We start from the raw sequence: 16,212 nt of genomic DNA, 5'->3' as shown, positions 1-16,212 counted from the left end.
GAGGAATTAGTGATTAGCCTTTGTGCCAATTCCTGGCAAGGCAAGTATTTGGGGACCTCACGTTGTCCCTCTACCCGGGTATATACAACCAATCTGAAAAAGATCCCAAACCCCAAAATCTAAAGGAGTTTTATGACTCTTCAGGAGGACGATTGAGAGACCTAGGAGCCCCCATGCCAATTGTTTGCTCATCACATTCCTGCCTCGATTTGTCCCCTTTCCTATTGGCCAATACTCATCACTGTAACCAATCTGGATACCACCAGGAGTCAGGAATGGTTGTGGTTAGAGCCCCATTCTTTTTTTGTCTAGGAGACAACTCCTCCCCTACTTGCACTTTCAGCAATCACTGGCAACCCAATGACTCATATCCTTTTGCAGGTTTGGTACGTGTTCCCCCATTTATTGTTCCGGCTACTAATGACTCTCAGTTTTCCCAGATTCAATTGATTCGTCCACGCACTAAAAGAACAGTAGGATTGATCATTGCAATCGGGTCCACAATCATCGCTACAGTGGCTTCTGCCGCTGCTATATTGCTGTCCCAAGGCGTGTCTACCGTGCAACAGATAAACCAGCTCATCCCTCAACTGTCATCCATAGAATTACAACATTTACAAGTTGCCAATCATCTTAAGGGAGGCCTCCTTGTGCTCCAACAACAAATAGAATTGCTCCAAGAACAGATTACGTTTCTTCGATTAAAACAAGGAGGACTATATAATGCTATCACTATTCTGTCTGTCAGCTTTCCACTCCTGCACCCAATGTCTCTGAACTTAGTAACTACATCAAAGTCCCTAGGTCCCTTGAGTACTTAAACTTCACCCAAAACCTGCTGCATGATGTTAACCACCTAAACCAGACCACCATACAGCTTATTCCTGCTGCCTACTTTTTAGAAAATGTGCTTAAAAAGTTACAACAATGGTTTTCTCCATCCTCTCTGGTCATCTGGGGAGGCCTTGCACTTGTAGGGCTTACTCTCCTAGGAATTATTAAATGCTTGTACTCCCGGCAAAAATGCTTCCAACGATGGGTCACCATAATGACGGTCCTTTTAAAAGAAAAGAGGAATTTTGTGGGTAGAGCCGGTCAGATCTGGTTGAGTCAGCTAGAGTAGCAGTTGATGCACACTTCCTGCTCATAGAGACATGACCCACAGGCATGTCTTCCTAGCCTGCCAACCATGAGTTGTACATGCTCCCTACATGCCCCCCGGGGACCAAACAGTGCCTGTCGCCAAGCAGTGCCCATCATCAACTGCCCGCTAAGTAATTGGCTGGGAAGGACTCAGGAGGTTGGGAAAGCTGGGGCTATAAAATCCCAACCCATTTGCATAAATAAACCAGACATGCTTAAGCCTGTTCTCCCAATATGTGTTCCTCGTGTGCGTCGTTCATGCTTACCTCCTGCAGGAGATCTAGCTCTACAATGTAGCAATGGGGGAGGCCTTATAGTCCTTCACCTTCACTAGACTTGAAGCCAAGAATCTGTGATAAGTAGGAAATCCGGAAAGAGCTAAGAGGAGGACAGAGAAGTAGAACATAGGAGCATTGTTCTTTTGTAACAGACACTGTCCTTCAAGGTATGGGTGATTTAACTTATTCTTCTCCATACATCTTGTTGAGCAAATGCAAAACAAAGAAAAATAATCTATTGAAATAATTTTGCAAAGAATAACTTCACTACTCCTGATATGGTATCTACGGAGAGTCTTAAGAGAGAATATATAAGTGCAGTATTCTTCAGTTTCCTCTAAGCATTTTGTTAGCAAAATATACCTTTGAGGTTAGAAGTGATTGAACCAAAAATTGGTGGAGTACTTATTTTTGAGGGCACTTTAGACACAAGAAGACTTTCAAGGTAAAAGACAAAAGAAAAAAGTATAGCTAAATATTTGTGATCACAGCTTCTTGGACTGGTATTTTGGAGACAGAGTTTTACATTAGAGATTGTCCTCATTATCATTGATGCTGGGTTTCCGTGGCAACCAAAAGCAAAGGGGAAGTTTAATGGACTCGCTTGGACAAGTAAACAGCATGATAGAAAAAAAATGGAAAATAATATTTAGTGAAATATTTTGAACAATTACTTTGCCAGAACAAAGAAGGAAATATGTAATTCAAATTACTCGATGTAAATTTATGAATAAAAGTAGTCAATAGAAATGAGAGAAAACATAGAGGACTGTTTCCTCGCCAGTGGTGTGATGGGATCTTGATCTTGTTACTTCCATTTTATCTTCAAAAGCTATCAAGTGTGGCCCAGGACTGGAGCGTCCAGTTCAGACCAAGAGAACTCGCAGAAGAAAATATTTGCAGCAGATGTAGGTGATTTATAACCTTAGACAACCTATTTAAATCTGTTAAAAATTCTCCTCTACCCCAAACTGCCCACTTTAAACAACTTTGTATGTTTTCCCAAGATTGTGCTTCATTAACTATTTAAAATTTTGAGAGGTCATAATCATATTCTATAGAGATTGCTGTTTGGTTGTGCTTTTTGTGTGTTTTTGTTTTTTGTTGTGTTTTTTCACTGAATTTCAAAATGTTGTGCTAGTGTGTTACAATTAAATATGTCCATCTAATTGTTCAATGTTCCTGGATCAGAGTCACTCCTTCTATCATTTTCAACCAACCCCTTCTACAAGATTTATTTCCAATTTACCACTTCCTTTCTCACATGTGTACATTGAGTATTCTAGCTGTACTTGACCATTGTTCCATTTTTCATTCATTCTATGTCTTTACTATTATTCCTCTCTGGTTTCAACTTCCTGATAGTCATTCTGTTCAACTGTCTGTTAATATTTTGAAAGGTTTATATACATTCCATGGGGTTTCAATTCTGCATATACTTAAACTGATGTCAGCTTATATTCCCATAATTCATTCATCTGAAGTAACAATTTGCAAGACTGGAGACATGAAGCACCTAGACATGATTTTATTCCCCTCCATTTGGAAGATTGCTCATTAGTCAAAAAGAAAGTTGAAAATGGCTTAGAATGTATTCCTTACTAACAGTTTTATAAATGGCTTTGTACAGTGGTTTGTGATTATTTTATTTTACACGGGATAATATTTTCTACTACCTATGAGTTTTGGAAAAAGAAAAAAACTAAAATTTACTACTGTAGAGGAATATGATAGAAATAGAAGACAGATTTTATGTTTGTCAATTCTCTGATACGTACCCATATTCAAGACTTAAAGTCATATTTCTTACTATGTTAGATAGGGAAAACTTAAAACACCATATGATAAGGCAACTATTTACGACTTTTTAAAATGTACTTATTATGTGACGAAATTTACTTTATTAGCTAATGTTTTGGTTTGAAATATGGGAGGCTGATCTATTAATAAATTTTCGAAGGCACCTACTGAAAAACACAAATGGTGAGGGGTCCTATTTCTACACTTTAATGAATGGTTGAATCTGATTGGCATTAGTGCTGGGTAAATAAATCAACTCTATTGTAACTTGCTCCCTACACTTGAAAAACTAGTAACGTCACTAAATATCATCTACTTGTAAAGTGTTATTTTGGCAAATGTGATTGTAAAAAGTTTATTTGAAAAGGAATATAGTTTCAGGAGATTAAATGTAGGTTATCATTTGTTTTAGAATGACAACGTTTTACACTACAGAACCAAGTTTTACTGAAGTACCAGTGTTTTGAAGCACTAAGGATCTTCTCAATTATTGTTTTTTCTGAATTATATTTGAACTCTATGACAAGTATTCCTAGCATTGGTAGACCAATTATGGATCTATCATTCCAGGAACTATTTTTTGGCCTGCTGATGCTGGACTTAAATCATTCATTAATCCTTAGGAGAGGGGTATTACAAATAATTTTGTGACATTTGTTGTCTTGTTCACTCATATGGGATGGTCTTCTGAAAATTGAAAGTTTGAATTACTGTACTTTCACATTTTGTGATCTCATCTTGCATTTTAAGTTGCCTTGCATTTTCCAATTGCTTACTGCTAATTCCTGCATTTCAAGGAATTGGAGCCCTGAAATATAGGAAATGAGAAATTGAGATGGGTCTTCAATTACTTTCTGTTGGCATGTTGCATGGGCCTAGGTGAGAACTCTTGCTCTAGTTATCTGATGACACGGATAACTGGGACTTGGGATCCTAGGTCCCGTGGATCCTGTAGAAGAATAATACCTTTTAGACATCGTATCAGCAAAATTTGAGTATAATCAGTAGGAATGCTTCAGAAATATGGAGAAAAACAGTTTGGGACCAGAGAGTTTAAACAATAAACAGAGCAGAAGTGTAAAATCCCTTATAGATTAGAGGAAAACAATATATATATATTTTTTAACCATGTGAATTCAGAAGACAAAGAACACTTAGAAGGTATCACAAGTTTATACCGAAAACATTGCATTGATACTTTTTATATTCTAATATATATTCTAATCCTGATTATTTATATTCCAGTCTATTTATTGGAGTAAATATCAATTAATTTGTCAAATTATCAATTAATTCCAGTAAGATTCACTGTGTGAAATATAAAATCAGCACATATAAATATAAAATACATAATTATATATAATATAAGAAAATGTTTTGCATTGTTCTGTTGAGGTTAGGGTAACAAAGGCAACTGTTTTAAAATATTATTCCATTACCTATACCTCAGTGTTTGGTAGAATTAGAACTAAAGCTTTACCATTCAGAGATGTGCAGCCTAGAGGCAAGAGGAAACACTGTGATTAAAACAATTTAATGCCTAATAATGAGGAGAAACATATGGACTTTTCCTGGAGCTATGGAATATATTTTGTGATAGAAAATCATTGGTGTAAGGTCCTGCCTGGTTGGATGGTAGACAAGCCAGGACATGAGGTAATCATGCATATGAATAATTTTTCACCTTCTTGGCTTTAGCTACTTTTGAAATGGTAGGGTGTAATAAACAATTATATTCAGAAAAAATACCTTCTAGTCTGAACACTTCTTTTTTTTTTTTTTTTGGTCAGTCATGGGGCTTGAACTCTGGGCCTGGGTGCTGTCCCTCAGCTCTTCAGCTCAAGGCTAGTTCTCTACCACTTGAGCTACAGCACCACTTCCTGTTTTCTGGTGGTTTATTGGAGATAAGAGTCTCACAGTCTTTCCTGCCCAGGCCGGCTTTGAACTGTGATCCTCAGATCTCAGCCTCCTGAGTAGCTAGGATTACAGGCGTGAGCCCGGCTTAGTCTGAACAGTTCTGTCTGAACTGTTCGTCTCTCTATGATCCTATGTAACTAAGATTAGTTTTGCTCCAATAAGACAATCTATGCTGTCAGGGTAAGATATTCTGGTTGGTCTGTTCCTACATGGAGTAAGGGTAAAGTGTCAGGGAGACATTTGTGCCAGTAAGACCTCATTTGGGAAATTTTAAGCTGCAGGATTTTAGAAGTAGCTCTTAAGCAAGGCTTACTTTGAATCCATTAGCTCCACAAAGCTAAACCAGTTCATAAATAAGTACTTGAAAATCCATCACTTTTGGACGTAGGTATAAAGGCTTCAAAGTACGATCAAATTTCAAATGAGAAAGACTTAAAATAGTTATTGACAAAAATTGCAAATATGAGCAATCGAACAAACAATATAATTTTTTTCCACCATACACAGAATTTTACAGAAATAAGATGAATAGCAATTTATGGAACAATAAGGTTTCCTTGTTACAAATAGGCAACCAAGGATATATGCCTGTCTTAAGATTGCATCATTAACTACTTAAATTTACAGGATACTACATGCTTCAGCAGCACGTCTACCCGAATTACAATACAGAGATTAACATTGCTTTTGCACAAGGATGATATGAAAATTTGTGAAGTATTCAATATTTTTCATTCTTCAGATGCAAGAAGTGAAAAACAGTTATTAAAAAGTTGATTACAAATATACAAGTGTAATAATACATGTAATTCGTAGAAATAACTGTTATTTTGTCATCAGTGTATTCAATCTTCACTTTTTTAGAAAAGCCTTTACATAGCATAACCTTTATAAAACTTTTGAAATAAGATAGCATTGTCATTTTAACCTAAAGAAATAAAATTCTATAAGGACCTAGGAATTAAAGGAATCTTAAACTGTTTCTATATGGAAAGCAATCAGAAAGGACACATTTATTAATGAACCTATATATTATAAAACAATGTCGAATTCAAAGTATTATATCTAGGAGGGAAAGAAATAGATTATAGACATTATACAAACAGAATACTAAATATTTTAAAATATACTTTTTTCAGACAAGCACCAGAAATATCTTTAGTTTCTGTACTACTCATGTCAACAGATAAGTTAAAATTATTTCTGATTAAAAAAATCACAAACACTATAGAAATCATTATTGATGTATACAAACAACTCGAATATATTTTGACATCAAAGTCAGGCAATTCACTTGGAAGAATACCATGGAATCCATGAATTTTTAAAGTAAGATATTGCTGTTTCTTTGTATTGTGAAAATATTTTGTATGGACACATGGGACGGACTGGCAATTTTGAAATTTAAGAAAGTTACCCAAACCATTAGGACTTAGGAAAACAATTTGTACAGCATTCCATAACTTCAAAGAGGTAGTGATACATACTTATCCTTTTGGCAAGATCAAATGCAGTTTCTTCCAAGTTGTGCTTCAGATCTGATTTGATATAATGGTTCAACAGAAGCAGCTTATCTTTGCTATATCTATTCCCAGGAGCAAGATACAAGGGGGTCAAGAGGCCTTTAGTTTGGCCATTGGTGTCTGAATCATGATGAAATAAAGAAACCACTCTGGTATTATTCCATGTATAAGTACTGTGCAGGGGTGTCCAGCCATTCACAGTTATTACATAAATATCTGCTTTGAGCCACCAACTCATAGACAGTGTCTAAGTGTCCACCGTAGGCTTCTCGATGAAGAGGGGTATACTCATCGTTATCCTTAGTATTCACATGAGTGGCCTTTTTGGAAAGTAGTCTCTGCACTGTAGTAAGGCCATTATTTTCAGCAGAACAAAGAAGAAATTTGCTTGAATCCTTCGCCATTTTTTTCTTGCAGTTGATACCATTTCTCACTTTTTCATCTTATTCCTCAATTTCATCAGAATTGCCTAACCAGAGTTTTTGAGTGCCAGTGAGAATGAGGTGTCCATGTTTTCCAATAGTTCACATTGGATGAACTGGTCACAAAACTACGGTGAATTTCCTGCACCTGTTTTTTTCACTATTATTTATTTTCTCTTTTTTCATTTTTACTATTCTAAATTATTCTAACTGGTGAGTAGGGATTTGGTAGAGAGCAGAGGAAAGATTTTCCTCCGTATTCAAAGGGACAGACTGAAAATGAGGACCAGTGGTGTCTTCATGTGCAGCTTATTCTAGGAATGAGAAAATAGGAAATAATGCCTTATATGTAAATGAATTGGGAAATGACAGAGCAGACAGTGAAATGATGCAACCAAAAATATAAAAGCAAAATACATTAGGATAATTATGGAGCAATCATATTACCTATGAGAACCATGAGAGGGAGAGATGAAGAGAGAGACAGATGTGCAATGGTCTAGCTAACCACAAAAATCCATCCCTCTGATCAAATTATAGAGCAAATAATTTTATTTTTTAAAAGAGATGGAAATAGAATTTAAGATCAGATGTCTCCATTGTTTTTAATTATATTTAATTATATTTTAATTATATTTAATTATATTATTTTAAATACTTGTACAAGGGAATTTCCATTCAACATATCAATTTTTTAAATATATTGGATCTTTATATAACTTGTCCACACCCTTCTAAACCTCACCCCACTTTAATTTTTTCTAGTTTCATACATCTGCATTGAGTATTATACCTTCACTCTCTTCCTCCATAACTCTCTTTATTCCTTCCTTTTGACTTCCACTCACATCTTCCAAGTAATAGTTTCCTGGTATTCATTTTGTTGGAGTAAAGTTCAATTTTTATAAGAAATTACACCTTTGAAATACTACTCTGCAAATAGGATGCTTTGGTTAATATTTTTGTGTAAACTTGTATAAATTTCTAGCTTCCAAATATGAGACAGAACATGGGTCCTTTGTGTGTCTGGCTCTGACTTAGTTCACTTAATATATTTTTAGATCTATCCATTTCTTTCCAAATAATGTAACAGTCGTCAAAATGGATGGGTGCAATCCAATTGTGTATATGTGCCACACTTTCTCCAACCATCACTCCGCCAAAGGACATCTGGGTTGTTTCCGTAACATGGCTATGGTGAGTAGTGCAGCAGTGAACATGGTTGTGAAAGTGATTTTACTGTAACCTTTTGGAAGAATTCATCACTACCTTTATGGGAAGAATCCCCTAGCCAGTTTTCCAGAATAAGCACATCACTCCCTTCATCTTCATCACAATATATTGCAAGTCCTTAAGAACAAACTTCCCTCTACAGGTCTCAAGAAGCTAAAACCACACTGTGCCCATATTCTTTCAATAAATTTTTTTCATAATTGTACGTATAATTCAATGTAAACCTTCTATATACTTTCCTAATGTGGGAATGAGGGACATGACAGAGTAAAAGTAAGAAATATGCAATTTACTTCGATATTATCATATTTAAAATCATTTTCAGCTCTAATTCATAGCCTCACATAACATTATTTTAGTCTTTATTTGATTACAACATCTAATCCATAAATTATAACAGGTGAGTTAAAAGCAAAGGCAAAAAGTGTTTTTTGATTTTGACACTCATGTGTGAGGTTGCACAACATGGGCAAATAGATGGATAGGAATTAATAGCTCTTATCCATTTTGTTAACGTGGAGATGGTTTTCCCAAACTGATTCTCGCAATTCGTATTCCATTCAACAAGAAACATGTGATATTTTCCTTTGTTTTGACCCTTATTAACTTTTGTTTCCATTTTATTTTATAATGGATGATTTCATAAATCTACCGTAGATACAAAAATATGTTAAAATATTTCTATCCGTATGCATTGATATATACATACACACATATATTACACAGGTTATAAAGATAATGAATAACTTCAGTAACTGTACAATTTACTAAATTATTAAAACTATTGGCGGCTATTGCCTGACATCCTGGTTAGTCGGGAGGCTGAGATCTGACGATCATGGTTTGAAGCCATCTTGGGCAAGAATGTCCAGGAGCCTCTTATCACCAAACAGCCAACAGAAAATCAGAATTGGAACTGTTGCTCAAAGTAGTAGAGTAGTAGCCTTGAGAGAAAATTCTCAGGGATATCATCCAGGCTCTTAGTTCAGAAGTACAATCTACCCAAATAAAAACAATTTAATTATACCTGTGTAAGTAAAGTATTTCCATCACCCAAATGCACAACCATGCTCATTTGCAAGGTAACTCTGTTTTGTCTGAAGTACCATAAAACATTTTCACTTAAGTTGAAAGTATTACAACATGGGTTCATTCTATCTCTCTCATGCATTTTTCCACTCAAATACTCAAATCTTACAATTATTCCAATTATTTAAAATCATAGCTTTTTATTTTAATACCCAAATATTAGAGTTTGAATTGAGTGTCGTGTGCCCCTAAATGAGTGTTCTTACCACTTTGTCATGTCCCAGCCCTAAATCATACTGATTATTTTTCAGATAATTGTGTATGACCTTGGGCTCAGTCCATGTTATGTTATTCTTCCTGGAATTTAGAATAATAGGTGCATGGCATTGTGTACAGTTATTTCTGTCCAGTCTGGGCTTTAACCTCTATCCTCACAAAAGGAGACTCTCATGTAGTCAGGATTTTCATAAGCTTGTCATAGCTGATGTTTTTTTAAGCCTTTGCATTTCCTGCTGGTTCTTGAGTACTGTATGTGTTTAGTTGTTCCTCACTTTTTCTTTTGTTTCTTTCAAACAAGTTCTTATGTTAAGTGCTGAGAAACCAATTCTTTTTCATGATAGTCAAGGTGAACATGATTTGTTCCAAAGCAATTTCAGTAATATTTAAACACCTTCATATCTATTGATGGTATATAAATGATAAGTGCTGCGAAGGGTCTTTTTATTTTCACAGCAGTCTTTGTCATACACAGACAGATCATGAAATATATGAAGATAATAAAACTACAGATGCAAGGAAAGAGAAGGAAAACCTATAATTAATTGTTTGACAGAAGTTTCCCTTCTAGTGAAAGAAATACTTTGCTTGATGCAGGATTTCACAATATTATATTGCTTGGAGGAAGCTAAACAATCATCTAATTCTACAGAATTGAGGGAGAAGAATCAAACTCCTAAGTAGTTTACATTTGGGTCAAATAAAAGCATGCTTCCAGAAGGAGAGTTGACTTTAGAGAAACATGATGAGTTGTATGTAAATAGGTGCTTAGTTGATTTTGTTAATTTGTAAACTAATACAGGGAAATAGATTACAGCAAGGTGAAAAAAGAACTTCGTATTGAAATACTCATGTGTGTATGTGTGTGTGTGTGTGTGTGTGTGTGTGTGTGTGTGTGTACATGCATGTGTATACACACATGCACATGTGCAAGTGCTCATTCATTCTGTCATCATCCTTAAGCTTCTGTGACCAAGGATTATGGTTTACCACTTGAGCTATTGTTCTACTTCTGTTTTTTTGGAGATAATCGCATGTATTTTCATGATTGGACTGGCTTTGAATAGTGGTCTTCATATCTCAGTCTCCAGAGTAGCTAGCTAAGTTTATCCAGCCTCCAAGTAGCTAGTTAAAATTGGGCCTATCCTCTACGCTTCACTGCTCTTTTATTCTTGTCCTGAGGTGTTCACATGCCTAAGTCATACATATGCCTATTTGCTTTAAGAAATACTCTTACTGCTTGGCACCAGGGGCTCCCATCTAAACTTTTAACTACTGAGGAGACTTGAGAACAGAATCCAGGCCAAAAGTTTAGTGGACTTTCTTCCAAATCTATAGCTGGGTGCATTGGATCATTTCCACCATCCTGCACTATCTACAGGTTAAGATTGGAAGGACTGCAGAATCCAGGCCAGCCAAGGTAGTAAACTAGAAAAGTTGGTGTGCAACTCTTATGCCATTGATAATGGGAAGGCTAAAAAGACAGATTACGTGCATGTTCTTGTGGAAAGGGAACCCCTATCCTAAAATTAACCACTGATATGACACCAGTCTAACAAAAACAATACCCCAAGTTGAACTCAGTTTCCCACAACCAAAATAAGTATATACTTTAACATCCAAAAACTTAGCACAATCTGCTCTTTGTTCTAATATCAGCTTCATCTAATTATCATATGATGTGACAGAATAGTTTCTTCATTAAACTTACTATATATTTAAAAAGACCTAGAAAATTCTTTCTCACTTACTAAGTGCAAACGAATGGCAAATTGCCTCATTTCTTACATATTTGATTACCACTATAAATTTATCTTATTATTATTAGTAGTAGTAATATATTCTGATTTATTACTTTACTTTGTAACAGTTTTTAAACTTTTGGCTTCTCTGTTGAAGTATTTAAATAGTATCACCGAATTATATTACTTGGGTACTTAGGGCAGTCTTTTAAAAAGTTTTTAACCAATGGTTCTAGTAATTCTGTTTTTATTTATTTATTTTTTTGGTGGGGTTCCGGCCGTGGGACCTGAACTCTGGGCCTGTTCGCTGTTCCTCAAGGATAATTCAAAGCTAGCACTTGACCACTTGAGCCACAGTGCCACTTCTGGCTTTTTTTTCTGTTTATGTGATGTTGAGGAAATGAACCCAGGGCCTCAAGCATGCAAGGCAAGAGCTCTACTACTGAGCCACCTTCCTAAGTCTCCACGAATTCTTAATTGGTATATTATTCAGTTTATTTTTAATTTCAAGTTAATTTTATTGCAAAAGTAATGTACAGAGGGGATACAGTTACATAAATAAGGTAATGAGTACATTTATTATGGAAGGAACATTGTTATCTCTTCCATTGATTTTTTTGCACACTCAAAAAAGAACTACTGATGCTTTTCCTGTCGCTATTGTCCAATGGGTACTTTTCTTTCTTTGTTAATGCATTTTTTATTATAAAATTGATATACAGAGGGCTTATAGTTACTTCAGTCAACTAAAGAGTACACTTCATTTTATTTTCTCAATTTCAAATTTTGAACTAAATTGTTTAGTTTTGTTTATGGTAATTCTTTTTTCAGAGTTGTAGGATTAGTTAATTTAGTTTTGCATAATTTTAACACATGTAAATTATTCAGACATATGTTTTGCTTTCAAAATAGTTAACGTGAATATGTAAAAATTATTTTCTTAAATTTTATATGGTTGCTGAATTTAAACAAATTTATTTTCTTATAATTCTAAACATATTTTTCCAGGTAACAAATACTGTATTTTCAAGAATCACATACATTATTTAAAAAGGCTTCATTACATGGTCACTTTTTGGAAATATTTGTACTTGAATTAAAAAAAAAACTGAGCTTGGCATAGTGATTTGAGGTTTCCATTTTTTAACTATGGTGGGAAATATAAATAGGGTTTGTAATTCAGGAGAGACTGGGAAACTATGAGATATTATCGTAAAATTTCCAGAGTGAAAAGATTAGAGATATAGCCATCCCTAGCAAGATTTAGAGCACCTGGTTACCATATTCTAAATCTTGAGTTAAAACACCAGTAACATCAATCTTTTTTCAAAATAAAAGGACACATGTTTTAAAATGTTCATTATTTAAAACTTTTTTGCAAATTTCACATGTCTTTTATTTCTTAATAATCAACTTACTTAATCTATAAGAATCCAAGTATCTTGTGACTATTTTATTTCTACTAAACTTTTAAATAGTGTGAGCAATATTATGATTTCACGTATTAAAATACTTTTATTGTTTGTGATAATTTCCTCTGTTTAATATGATAATAACAATATTCCAAATATGTGTATGTGGTGTGTGTGTGTGTTTATGTGGGTTTTTTGTGTGTGTACTTCTAATGCTTGGGAAATCACACAATTTCTTCACATATGTTAGGCCAATGTTTTACCACTGAACTATACTGTCTAGTTATAATACAAATTGTGTTTTGAGTTATTACTTTTAAATTTTCATTCCTAGTATGCTTTCTCAAAATTATATATGATAAAATGTGATACATCTTCTATCCACATTAGCAATTGTTATTGTTATTCTTTCTTTACTTCTTTGGAAATTAATTATATTCCTATTACAACTTTTTTACATTGTAACAGCTCTATACAATGCTTTATTTTCTATTTTATTTTTTCCATGTTATCTGACTTTCATTCCAAACTATCAGGTGGATTAAAAAGAAACTAGATTCAGGACACTTTATTTTTCTCCTTCTCTTCTCTGAAGTCTTTCTGTTTTTTGAAACAATACCAATGACATAGGGCTCCTATGTGATCCCCATTCTCCCCCCCCCCCCCCCTTCTGCAGTACAGCTCAAGTCGTTATCATTCAACTTTTTCATGCTATAATGTTATCTAAAACTTAACTCATTCCTAAATTAATTTTAGTTGCTTTGAGCAATCTTTAAAGACATTTTTCTATATATAATATCAGGGGTTTGTGTTTTCACAAGGTGCGAAATATAAGTGACTATCAAACATCGAGATATCTCTGGAGAATATTGGTCCACCTGCTCAATAATCTCGTACGTAAATTCAAGGAATACAGGTCAGACAGAACAATCTTGTAAAATAGTGTAGCTTGAGCCTTCATACTATCTTTGAATCGTATTACCATGTTTAGTGAAGATAACATAGTTCTACTATAAGAACAGACACACAGAAGAAGTTAACAGATTTTTCAAAAATAAATTATTATTTTTATGGTCTACAGATTTTAAAAAGGATGCTATGTCTTTATGAAATAAAAATAGAATCATAAATGGTTGTATTGGCATTATTGCCTCTCTAGATTTAAAGAATGATTTTAGACTACTACCTCAATCCTTTGTTTTCTTGTTTGTATGTCGGTCATGGGGTTTGAACACTGGGCATGGGCGCTGTCCTTGTGTTCTTCAGCTCAAGGTGAGCACTCTACCGCTTGAGCAACAGCAAAACTTCTGGTTTTCTAGTGGTTTATTGGAGATAAGAATCTCATGGACATTCCTGCCCGGGCTGGCTTTAAACCACGATCCTCAGATCTCAGCCTCCTGAGTAGCTAGGAATACAGGCATGAACCACCGGCACCTGGCCTACCTCAAACCTTATAAAGAATGATTATCAAACTGAATGTGAGATGTAAAAACCTATAAAACATAAATGTAAAAATTCATGACATTGGATCAGTAAAGGTTTCTAAAAATTTGACATGGAAAATATTAGTGGCTAAAGAAAAGCAAGAACTGGATTATATCAAGTGATAACCTTTCATAATTCAAAGGCAACTATAACAGAAATGAAACCATATTCAACAGATAGAGGGCACATATTTTTTAATGCTACAATGTTAATGCTACAATGATTCTGAAACTTAAGTATTTTTATATCTTCTAATTCAATAGAAATTTTTTCCTGAATAGGATATTTCTTTAAATAACATATGTAAATTAATAGTCAATAGGAGGAGCATATGAAATAAGCTCCTCTTTAGTGTCTAAGAAATAATAAAAAGAAAACTCACTAGTATGACCATAATATGAAAAGACAACGCAAAATATAATAATGCATTTGTGGAGAAATTGATATACTTCTCATAGTGATCTATTTGTATAATACTACAATCATTTTAGCAAACAAGTTTTCAAGTCTTCAAAGGTGAAAGAGTATTGTATAGGATACAGGCTTCTATGAATGTATTCAACAGAAGTAAAAAAATTTTGGGGCAGAGAATGTGGTTAATAGACAGTGAACTTGAATAGTATCTGTGAGACCCTGCAAATAATCCCCAAAAACAAATTTTGAAAAGACACACTATAGAGGATGTATGCTGAACAAATTCCTGTAACTGAATTTTATATCTATTTTAATGTCTGTTCTAAAATTTACAGCATTTCTATTTGAAAAAATGCAAGTTTGTGAAAATTAAGCTTTGAAAACCTATGAAGGTACAATTCACTTCCAAAGCTCTAAAATGTATACAATAAAAGGATATAATATAATGCAAGTGAATTGCATGTCAGGAAAAAAAACTATTGTTAAAAGTTGTTCACACAAAATATTGAATAGCTAAAAAGATGATTTTGGTGTTGGCAAAAAACTCTTTGTAAACTACTGCATTTAAAACAAAGATGTGATTTCTGTTTATTTTGAGGGTATTTTGTCCGTTTGAGTTTATACAGAGATAACTCAATCCAAAAGTATATGTGATAACTGGAATACCTAGGAATTATGCATCACTTCTAAGTATTTTTTTATTATTTTTATTTTTTATTGTGAAAATACTGTACAGAAGGGTTACAATGACATGGGGAAGATAATGAGTACATTTCTTATCAAACATTGTAGCCTCCTCCTTTGTTTCCCCTTCCCATCTCTTCCCAACCTCCCCTGCCTCCCCACCCAATCCTCCCAGCTACCCACCCCACACCAAAGTTGTAAAGTTCCTTTTTTGACATAACGGCTTGTACATCTCATTCTTGCAATGGGTACACCTTTTCCCCTATTTTTCCCCCATGCTTTCCCTTATTTGCAATATCTAGTATATGTCTGATTCAAGCAGAAAAGGTCAGATAAGGTGATGCTAGGGAAATGAACCCTAAGATATGTATTCAAATGTTTTTTTTTCTTTCATGTGATGGTTTCTAACACATTTATAAGAATATTTCTGCCGGGTGCTGGTGGCTCACGCCTGTAATCCTAGCTACTCAGGAGGCTGAGATCTGAGGATCGCGGTTCAAAGCCAGCCCGGGCAGGAGAGACCTTGAGACTCCTATCTCCAATAAACCACCAAAAAACCGGAAGTGGCGCTGTAGCTCAAGTGGTAGAGCGCTCCCCTTGAGCTGAAGTGCTGAGGGACAGCACCCAGGCCCAGAATTCAAGCCCCAAGACCGACAAAAAAAAAAAAAAAGATTATTTCTTTGTTGCTTTGTATGTCCCTCCCCCACAGTATAACCCCTGCTTTCACTGTGTTTAATGTCTGTATATTTTGTGGAGGGGAAGGGGGAAAACTTCTAAGTAATTGAGAACATTTCTAGAAGAAACTTTTACCAAATGACAGAAGACACAAACCTATGCATCTGCATTTTATGAAA

The 16,212-nt window shown here is 34.7% G+C and overlaps 1 pseudogene; it reads left to right on the top strand.

Annotated features, from left to right (window-relative positions):
- Positions 1–5,773: 5,773 nt before the first annotated feature.
- Positions 5,774–5,870, top strand: LOC122124513 (annotated as a pseudogene).
- Positions 5,871–16,212: the final 10,342 nt, after the last annotated feature.

This window comes from Dipodomys spectabilis, unplaced genomic scaffold (assembly GCF_019054845.1).
Source record: "Dipodomys spectabilis isolate Male_0828 unplaced genomic scaffold, ASM1905484v1 ptg000238l, whole genome shotgun sequence".
NCBI lineage: Eukaryota > Metazoa > Chordata > Mammalia > Rodentia > Heteromyidae > Dipodomys > Dipodomys spectabilis.
This window is presented reverse-complemented; position numbering and strand designations above follow the sequence as displayed.